We start from the raw sequence: 9,378 nt of genomic DNA, 5'->3' as shown, positions 1-9,378 counted from the left end.
TATTAGCCCTTGTATGTCATTAATGAACAACAGGGAAGTCTCTGAGAGAGGTCTGGGATGGTGAAAATTTGATGCTTACTTTTAGAAGGACAGTGTCTGAACAAGGAATGAACCGAGGAACCGAACCGATCGGTTTCGGTTAACCGAATGCCCAGGGGACTCACCCATCCACTTCACTTCCTCCACCTGGCCGTACTCATTTGCCTAGCTACTCTAACTCAAAGGCCGACAGCCATGGCCAGCGCCGCCGTCCGGCCCCCCTCAGAGCCGCCGCCCCCAGAAGAGCCCATGGCTACAGATCAGATCTGTCGGCTCCCACCAGAGATCGACGCGCCCGGCCTAGCAGAAGCGTCCCTAGTCCACATCAGCCCCTGGAAGGAAGATCAAGGCAAAGATCCGCGCCGTCGTCGAGTTCGTTCGCCGTCGCCGGGCGCAGCAGACTCTGACGCCGCCTCAGCAGTCTGCGCCGGCGAAGTCGACCATCGAGCTCCCGGAGAACCCAACCCCCGACCTCGGTGTAGACGCAGACGTTGGGATTCAAGGGACCCGTGGAGTGGCGGAGTTCATGGCGTCGGTTCTTCATGGCCTCATCCAGCTGACGGTGCAGCCGAAGTTCAGTCGATTCCAGGATAGCCTGGTACACCAGTTCTTGCTCACTCTCTTCGCCTTGATTCTAGGGACCATCTGGGAGATTCTGTTTGCGCTCTACTGGACTCGACTCCGCTACCGCTTCCCCTCCCTCAACCTTCCATCGCTCACTGCTCCATTCACCAGACCACCGAGATCCAGCTTCCGGAATCTGATTGCGTGGGTGATAACCACATTGGCCAAGGTCTTGCTGAGCTTAATCCAGTCGGGGGCTTGGATCAGTGTCCTGTTCCTTGCATTGGTGGAACCGGATTCCACAACAACCTTTGTTATGCGTCTCCGGATCCCAGTCCCGAAGTTTCTCATCTTCAATCTCCTGATGATTATGCTGAATCAGCCGACCATCAATCCCAACAGGCTCTGGCGCCAGCCTCTAAGGCGCCACGGGCGCCATGATTTCCTTCCTCTCTTGGAACTGCCGTGGTTCGGGCAGGAGCTTAGGCAGTTCTAAGATGCAGCATCTCGCCAGACTCATGTCCTCCACTAACGCTCAGGTAATCTTTGTTTCTGAGACTAGGAATTCTTGTATTTCTGAATCGGCTATTAAAAATCATTTCAATGTTGATGATGTCCACATTGTTCTAGCGCAAGGCCAATCTTGTGACATGTGGCTCCTCGTCAAGCATGAAGTTGAAGTCGACGTTCTAGTTGTGAGTAGGAATTTCTTTCTTGCTTTGTGTAACCATAAGCAGTCTAGTAGGAACTTTGGTCTTGTGTGTTTGTATGGTGACCCTCACCATCAGTGAACTGCTAGCATTTGGTCTCAGGTTCGATATTTTGTTGTATCATATCCGAACCTCCCTATGCTATGTATGGGCGACCTGAACAACATTATGCATGCTTATGAGAACAAGGCGCCACTGTTTCCCAAGGCGAGCTGGGTACGCCTGGACGCCTAGGCGACGCCTTGAAAACACTGTTTGCAAGATAACATGAATCATAATAACATTAATGGGATTACTTTAGGCCCTGATTGCCCAAAAATTCACTCTCTACTTTTTGCTGATGATCTCATCATTTGTGGGCAAGCTAACATTTCTGAAGCTACAAGGATTAGATCTATTCTCTATGATTTCTGTAATGATTCTGGTCAAACTCCCAATCTTGCTAAGTCCCATATCATGTTCAGTAAAAATGTAGATGATAATGCTCGCCTTTGATGTTAAAACTGTTTTTCCTGTCGGTGACCTCGCTCCTAAATCTATTTATCTTGGTCATCCTCTCATTTTCAATCATGCTGATAGAACTAAGGCTTACAATTTTATTCTCACCAAATTCAGGGCCAAGTTAACAAACATTAAAAGCAATATGCTTAATCATGCTGGTCGTTTGGTCTACATCAATTCTGTTTTAAGTTCCATTCCTATTTACTACATGTCGACAGTCCTCTTTTTCCAAAAAAAATCATTGCGAAGATCACGGCCATCATTAGAAAGTTCTGGTGGGCTGGGGTTCAGGAGGATAACGGTACTAGTCCTTTTCACTTTCGCTCTTGGGATGATATTTGTAAACCTAAGAATAGTGGTGGCCTTGGAATTAGAGATGTCTATAAAGTTAATAAGAGCCTTCTTATCAATGCTGCCTGGAATATTGTTACTAACAAAAATCCATTCTTAACATCTGTTCTTAAAGCTAAATACTTCCCTGATTCCTCTTTTTGGACTGCATGCAATACTTTTTGTAAATCCATTTTTGGTCTTCTATCATGCAAATTAAGCACTATTTACACACTAATTGCACACTGCAAAATCATAATGGTGCTTCTAGCATTTGGTCTACACCATGGTGTCCTCTTTGGAATTCTATTCATGACCACATTAATCTGCCTGTTACTGTTGAAAAGCTTCCTAGTAACATATCTGACCTCTGGGTTCCTCAAACCTAGCACTGGGATGCTAACCTCTTATCTCAGATCTTTGATGATCAGGCTGTAAGATGCATTACCAGCAGTCCTGTTGTCCCCTCACCTAGTGCTGATAGGCAAAGGTGGATACCGGCAAAAAAAGGTGCATACTCCTCAAAAGAGGCTTTCCATTTTCTTAACAACATGCAGGTACAAATGTTTCAGCACCAAGCCCAGGAAATCTTAACTAGAGTATGGAAGCACAAACTAATCCCACCGTGCACCAAGACTTTCACTTGGAGGCTTATCAGGAGAGCTCTGGCCACTGGACAAAGAGCAGGAAACTTGTCCTCAAAGATACAAAAAGAATGCTCAGTTTGCAACATGACTGAGAATGATTCTCATATGTTCTTCCATTGCAGCTTTGCCAAGGATGTCTCACTATCGATTGTTCAATCGAAAACCAAAATTTTGAGAATGCACTATGCGATCTTGGAGCAAGTGTTAATGTTGTGCCCAAGAAGGTTTTTGACAAGCTCAACTATTCAGCACTCACGCTAACGTCAATGTGCCTACAACTAGCTGACCAATCGGTTCGCTACCCTGTAGGAATCGCCAAGACTATTCCGGTAAAAATATGAAGTTTATTTGTTCCATTGGATTTTATAGTACTTGATATGAAGGAGGACATGAAGACACCCTTTCTAAGTACTACAAATGCACACATTGATGTCAGAGTTGGATAAATCAAATTCCATACCAATGGCAAGGAAGAGCGATTCGCCTTCAAGGACCGGAACAATGTTCTAATTTAGAGTGGCATGAGAAACAAGTGCAACCATCAAGGTCTCCATCCTCGGGATCGACTGATGCACCCGAGGAATAAATACAACTGGAGAAGTTCGATTTGGCGAACTTAAAATCCTGAACCCTCACCGGGAGGTAAATCGACAGTTATCCATATTTACTTTTTACATTGCATTAATCTTTTTATATTGCATATTTACCTTTTAACACTTGCATTAGAAAATAAAAAAATTCTCATCATGGCATTATAAAATTTAAGCCCCATGTAATTAATTTTTATGGAGCATAAAAATCTGTAAGAAATATTTACAGTGGTGTAAAAATTTAAAAATATCATTCATTCATCTTGTTATATTTTATATTATCATAAAAATTTTTTGCATTGCATAAACATGTGTATACGGTAGAAATACGGGAGACACATGGGACCCATTTAACCACCACCCATCACCTCCATTTCTACCTCCATCTCCACTCAACCACCACTGTCACCTCCATCATCTCTCCACCAGCCATTATGGTCATATCTTCACCGAAAGAAGCACCAAAGGAGTAGATATTTTGCTTAACCACGAAGCGAGAGATCATCAGGAAAATGGGGAGGCCATTTGGCCATGATGTGGGGTCGGCTAGCCTGCTGCTCTATCGGCTATAAATAGCCATCCTCCTGGCTGCTTCACTCATCAATCTCAACTGCAAAACCAGCTCCCAAGTTCGAAATTTCGAATTCCACTTTCATAGTTTGAAAATTCTCTTAGTAGAAGAGTTGTTGGAATTAGAGAGAGTGAAAGAGTTTAAGAGTACTGCTAAAATTTGAGTAAAGATTAAGAGTTTAAGAGTGGTAGTGTTGTCCAAATTGAGAGGAAGAATAAAAAAGAACTAGGGATGAAGTCATGCCAAAATCTTAATTAGAAAATCATTAGGCAATCTCGGACGACTAACCCTCGAACGATTAACCCTCGGACGACTAACTTTTAGACGGCTAACCGTTGACTTTTTATTTTTCTAATCCGTTCCACGAGTTGTGTTGTCTTCTGTTTATTTTGTAGGAAGATGAGTAAGTTAGTAGACAAGCTCAATCGTGCGGCATCATTTTGTTTGACGAGAAGCTCTTATTTTAGAGGAAGCGTCGACATGCAGATCGACACTCCATCTCTCGCTGCCGGAACGTCGTCTGGGTCATCATCCGTCGAGAAGAACATTTTCTTGGAGGAGAAGCACCTGAAGCTCCGGGACAAGACAGAGAAGGATATCTACAAGCAGTTGAAGACTCAGAGGTTCATCCTTGCTCCCGCCTATGATCCAGCTCTACTGCAAGCAACAGGTATGAACATTGAATTTGAGATCATTTTTAAGGCTATAGGATGGGAGCATGTTTGGGAAATTAATGAACCGGGGTCTAAGCTTTTGACCATAAAATTTTTATGCACCCTGTAACCCACCGAATTTGAAGTTTCATTTAGACTTTTTAGGAAAGATTTTTCTACTCCTTGGAAGAATTTTAGTGAGCTTCTAGGATTCCATGCTCAGTGCTTAATTGATGTAGACAGTGCTCTACAAGACTTTGATAGGACGAAATTTTGGAGAGAAATATCTAAAGAACTTGTTACCGTCCTCGTACAAATAAAATTTATCACTCTACTTTGCGTTTTTATGCATAAATGGTTCGGATTTACGTTATTTCCTAGAAATGATTTTCGCACTGTAAGAAATGATGAACTTAAGCTGCTCTATGCCATGGTTAAGAGAAGAAAGGTTTCACCTGTTAAATTCATAATGAAACAATGGAAAGAAATTCCTGAACTTAAGGAAGATGTTGGGTGTACTTCTTTAGTTACTCGCATAGCCAAAAATTTGGGTCTTTTAAATAATGCTTATGTTGCTTACATCGATGACATTCCCCGTTGGTTTATTGATTATGAATATTTTGTCCAAGCTCACATGCTGAAGAAGAAAAAAGATGGGAACCTTTCATGATGTATATGGATTATACTAACAAAATCTCGTTATCAGACCAAAACCTTGGTCTGTATGCGTTGTAGTCTTTTGCCTTTGATTTCCAGGTGAAGGAGGCAGCGCCTCATCGAAGCGTTTCTGTGAGACTCACGCGCAACCCGCAGCCCAGATATCATGGTGATGATCTGATTCCGAAGGGACCGGCCTTCACCAGCTATGCAGGCTTGGACCAGCCGAGATCTTCCCGCATGCACTAGCCCGGGCATGCTGATTGAGAATCTTCCAACATGCACTAGCCTGAGCATGCTGGTTGGGAGCATCCCGCTCCTCAGCACTCTAAGAGCTCCTGGTATCAGGGCTCAAGTGCGTAATGGTAGGATGGTAACTTTGACTATTATTAGCAGCAGCAATATGAAGAAGTCTCGAGCAGCCATCAGGAAAGACGTATGTCCTCTGCTTATGGTTATCATGACCAGCCCATTAGCTATCATGAGCAGCAGAAATGTCAACAACATTCATTATAAACCATTAATATAACTTGCATAAATGGTTAAAATGGATCACCAATGTAAACTTAGCGGTTTCAACTGATAAATTCCATGAGTTTTGGTGAATCTGTGTTTCCAGTATGATTTAATCAGAAAACTACCAAGGAGGACCTATTCGTCAAAGGAAATTACGGAATACTACCGCGTAAATAGTGTGGGAAGATTCTAGAAGACTCCAGGAGGCTCTCCATCGAAGCGGACTCTGTGCCCATGACATGTGGGGTTGGCCTATGGGCCCCACATGTCAGCCCCTCCTCGCTACATTGGTTCTCCACCGCCTTAAGGATTGTATCTCCGTCGTTTATTCAAGTCGGTTTGATCCGAGAGCTCAGGATTGGCACTCCGACCTATATATACCTGTCTGCACCCCCCCCCTTCAAGGCATCCATTGGCATTTGATCCTGAGAGCTGAAAAGTCAGAAACCCTAATTCATATGTCTACCAAGATTAGAGCTAGCAATCAAGAGAAGATTAGTCCTCAATAGGATCTAGTCTTGTATTAGCGATAGAGACAGAGTGAGGAAAGAGTTTTGGAGGAGTCCCAGCCTGTCGATGCTCTCTCTACGGCTTGTACTCTAGCAGAATCAAGTTCTTGAGCTTGCTTGTGAGATTTCTCTGATAATCGACCTCTAATTCAAGTAAGCATCTTGTTTATATTGTTCTTCAGGTTTGCTATTCTCTTTTGAGTACTTTAATCCTTGTAGCTCCTGGGTTAAAGTAGTATTCGTAGTGTAAGCGTGGTGCTTAGACTCGATTACTCGTGGATGTGCCTTATTTTTTAGATCGGTGGTAGCTCGCGAGGGTGACTCTTATAGCCTCGTTGAATCATTTGTAGTCCATCTCCCGTTAGTAGGCCTAGCAGGACTTTGTTACTATAGGAAACATACTCTGCCTGTGTTTTTTCTAGTAATATCCTAGAATTAAACAACAGAAGACAAATCTTACCGAAGTTAGAACTAGAAGACCTTAGCAGTCTCCTCTACGCTCCTATTATCTATCCTTGATTGTGAAGTTGGGTTAAGTTAGATTTGGTTATTCTCACACACGTTTCCTCGAGTTTGATATAAAATTGGGTACTCTCGGTGAAGTGCTACATCGGTATATTATCCGTGCGCTTACAGATTATTCTGTGTGTATTAATTTATATCAACACCGACAGTGATGGAAATTATCACTGTTGGATGGTAAAAACACCCGGCACTGATGCCTATCACTGTCGGTTGTATTACCAAACCGACAGTGATCTAAAGATCCAGACCCAAAATTTTTATTTATCCTAGTTAACTCCTCACTCACATCCGTCCATTCCTTTCTTCCACTCTATCTCTCCATTCTCTCTCCTGAGATATTTCCTCTGCTCACCAAACCACCTCCTCCTCAAATCTCGTCCCCACGGACGAGACAACCGGCACGAGCACGGACCACCGTGGGCATGGGCAGAAATCTCAGGAGCAAGAGCACGAAGCCACCGCGGGTGCTGTCAGGAGCACGGATCCATGCCGGCATGTGCATGAGGTCGCTACGGGCCGGGATCCACTCTGACGTCGGCGATAAGCAGGAGTAGCGCGGGCGAGCGGGCAGCGCCGGTGACTTCTTCTACCTTCGGATCACGATGCTCTCTCTTTTCTCACACTCTCTCTCCCAGGCAATCTCCCCTTCCCGGTGCTCTCTCTCTCACACTCTGTCTTCTCAGATCTGGCATTAGAGCGGCTAGGGGCGGCCTCTAGCATGAGACCAAGCTCGGTCTGCTCGATGGCATCTCCACTCTCTCCCCCTTCTAGCCTCCCCTCCCCTCTCTCTATGTTGGTGCTGGCGAGCAGCTCGACGCGGATCCACTCAGCGGCTTCTTTCTCCTGGCCTCCCCTCCCCTCTGGCCTCCCTGTATGTTGTATGAATCAATTTGTGGAATCCCAATTTGTGATGTACAAATCGATTTGTGAATGAGTTGATGTCATGTGTTGAATCCCTCCTCGTTTTTCTGTGATGTATGAATTGTTTCTTGATGAACTGTGGTGGTAGCGGGGTTTCTTGTATGAATTCCTCCTAGTTTGTGATGTATGAATTGTTTCTTGTATGATTTGTGGACGAGCATGCTTGCTGTTGCTGGATTCCTTTTTTTAAGGCCTATCAGTGCCAGGTGAAGTATCGGCAGTGGTAGCAATGAGACATCACTTGCGGTTTGTAGTAACCGGCAGTGATGAGAACCCCTCATCACTGTAGGTATGGCACTATCGGTTCAAAATCTAGGAGTGAAGGGGGGTTTTGAACTGACAGTGATGTGAAGAACTGGGGTAGTGAAAATAATCGACATTGTTTGAGCAAAATTTAGATTTCCAGGAGCCGGCTATTTTAGGTGGTTCTATTGATCTTCTACACTCGCTTGTACGCACTTTGTAATGAAAGCGACGATGCATTCTTGTTACCCTCAAATACGGCTCTGTATTCCTCCGTTATCGATCTATCTTGCATCCACGACATTGCCCTGCCATTACCCTCAAATACGGCTCCGTATTCCTTTGTTATCGATCTATCCTGCGTCCATATGCAAAGCAACTAAAGCCACAAGCCACCTCATCGTCGTGCTTCCGTAGTACTCTAGTGCCATCGCTGCTGCATTGCTTAGTCGCTCCATGCTATCATGACGCTGCATGTGATGGATCGCCAAGACACCATTGATGAGGTGCTGTATGTGAGTGGTGTCAACTGGGCACCATATTCTAGTGACGAAGATGAAGAGCCCATGGCCGACGCGAGAGGCAAGGAATCGCTCGACATGTTCGAGCGAGGTGTAGTACGTAATGGATACTTTTGCAGATGGGACTGAGGTGCCGGATTCCCAGATGGACATTGCCAAAGTGGACCAACCTGATGTCGTGCATGCCCTACTACACCTGGCTTCAATTGATGCTAACAAGTTTCAATCCGACAAGGTGAATTATGAAGGCTCTAGTTTTGTTAGCTAAGGGATGAAAATTTTCATGTCCAAGATGAATTGCATTTGAAAAACAAGGGATGATATTTATCTAAGTGGCAATATTGTTTGAAGTTTCCATTACTCGAATCAAAGCAACAACCAAAAAAAGCATCATACATGACTTCAAATTCTAACTAGCGACAAATTGCATGGCTTGATTGTGAAGTTGCAAAGGACACGCCAGAGTAGTGGGAAGACGTCCTTGCAACTCTAGAGTTTTCTTCTTCATGTGAGGGATGTTGTAGCACTCGCCGCCATTATGCTTCTTGATCTCGATCATGCAAGCTTGCTGAGTTAGGAAAATGCGACTGGCCCTATCCACCGAGTAGTTCCCATATGCCTCATCAACCTTTTGCACAATTTCTTTAATGTTGTTTGGTGTTCCTTTCTCAAACAGTGCTTGGATTGCTGTAAAAAACTAAGATCCAAAACGTTCAGATCGGTAAGTTTGGAGGTTGGCATGTTAGCCTAATGTCTGAACCATCAGCTTGGGAGGCTTCCACAAATGCAGGATCATTAACATCAATGTGGGTCTTAGCATTGTCTTGCTGGATGAAGATGGGCAACCCACTTTCCATAGCTGGCCACTTTGCTTTTAACCA

At 44.3% G+C, this 9,378-nt stretch overlaps 1 long non-coding RNA gene across 2 annotated transcripts; it reads left to right on the top strand.

Moving 5' to 3' along the window:
• The first annotated feature begins 217 nt into the window (after positions 1 to 217).
• LOC136517017 (uncharacterized) lies at positions 218 to 6,397 on the top strand. Of its 2 annotated transcripts, XR_010774165.1 has the most exons (5): positions 218 to 1,142; positions 1,234 to 1,298; positions 2,702 to 3,120; positions 3,228 to 3,433; positions 4,348 to 6,397. It is a non-coding gene; the product is annotated as an uncharacterized lncRNA (long non-coding RNA). The 2 variants fall into 2 exon arrangements; XR_010774164.1 differs by having other exon boundaries at positions 3,228 to 6,396.
• Positions 6,398 to 9,378: the final 2,981 nt, after the last annotated feature.

The sequence above is a fragment of the Miscanthus floridulus genome, chromosome 17 (genome assembly GCF_019320115.1).
Source record: "Miscanthus floridulus cultivar M001 chromosome 17, ASM1932011v1, whole genome shotgun sequence".
Lineage (NCBI taxonomy): Eukaryota > Viridiplantae > Streptophyta > Magnoliopsida > Poales > Poaceae > Miscanthus > Miscanthus floridulus.
Note: the sequence above shows the minus strand (reverse complement) of the source record. Positions and strands in the feature narration are given on the sequence as shown.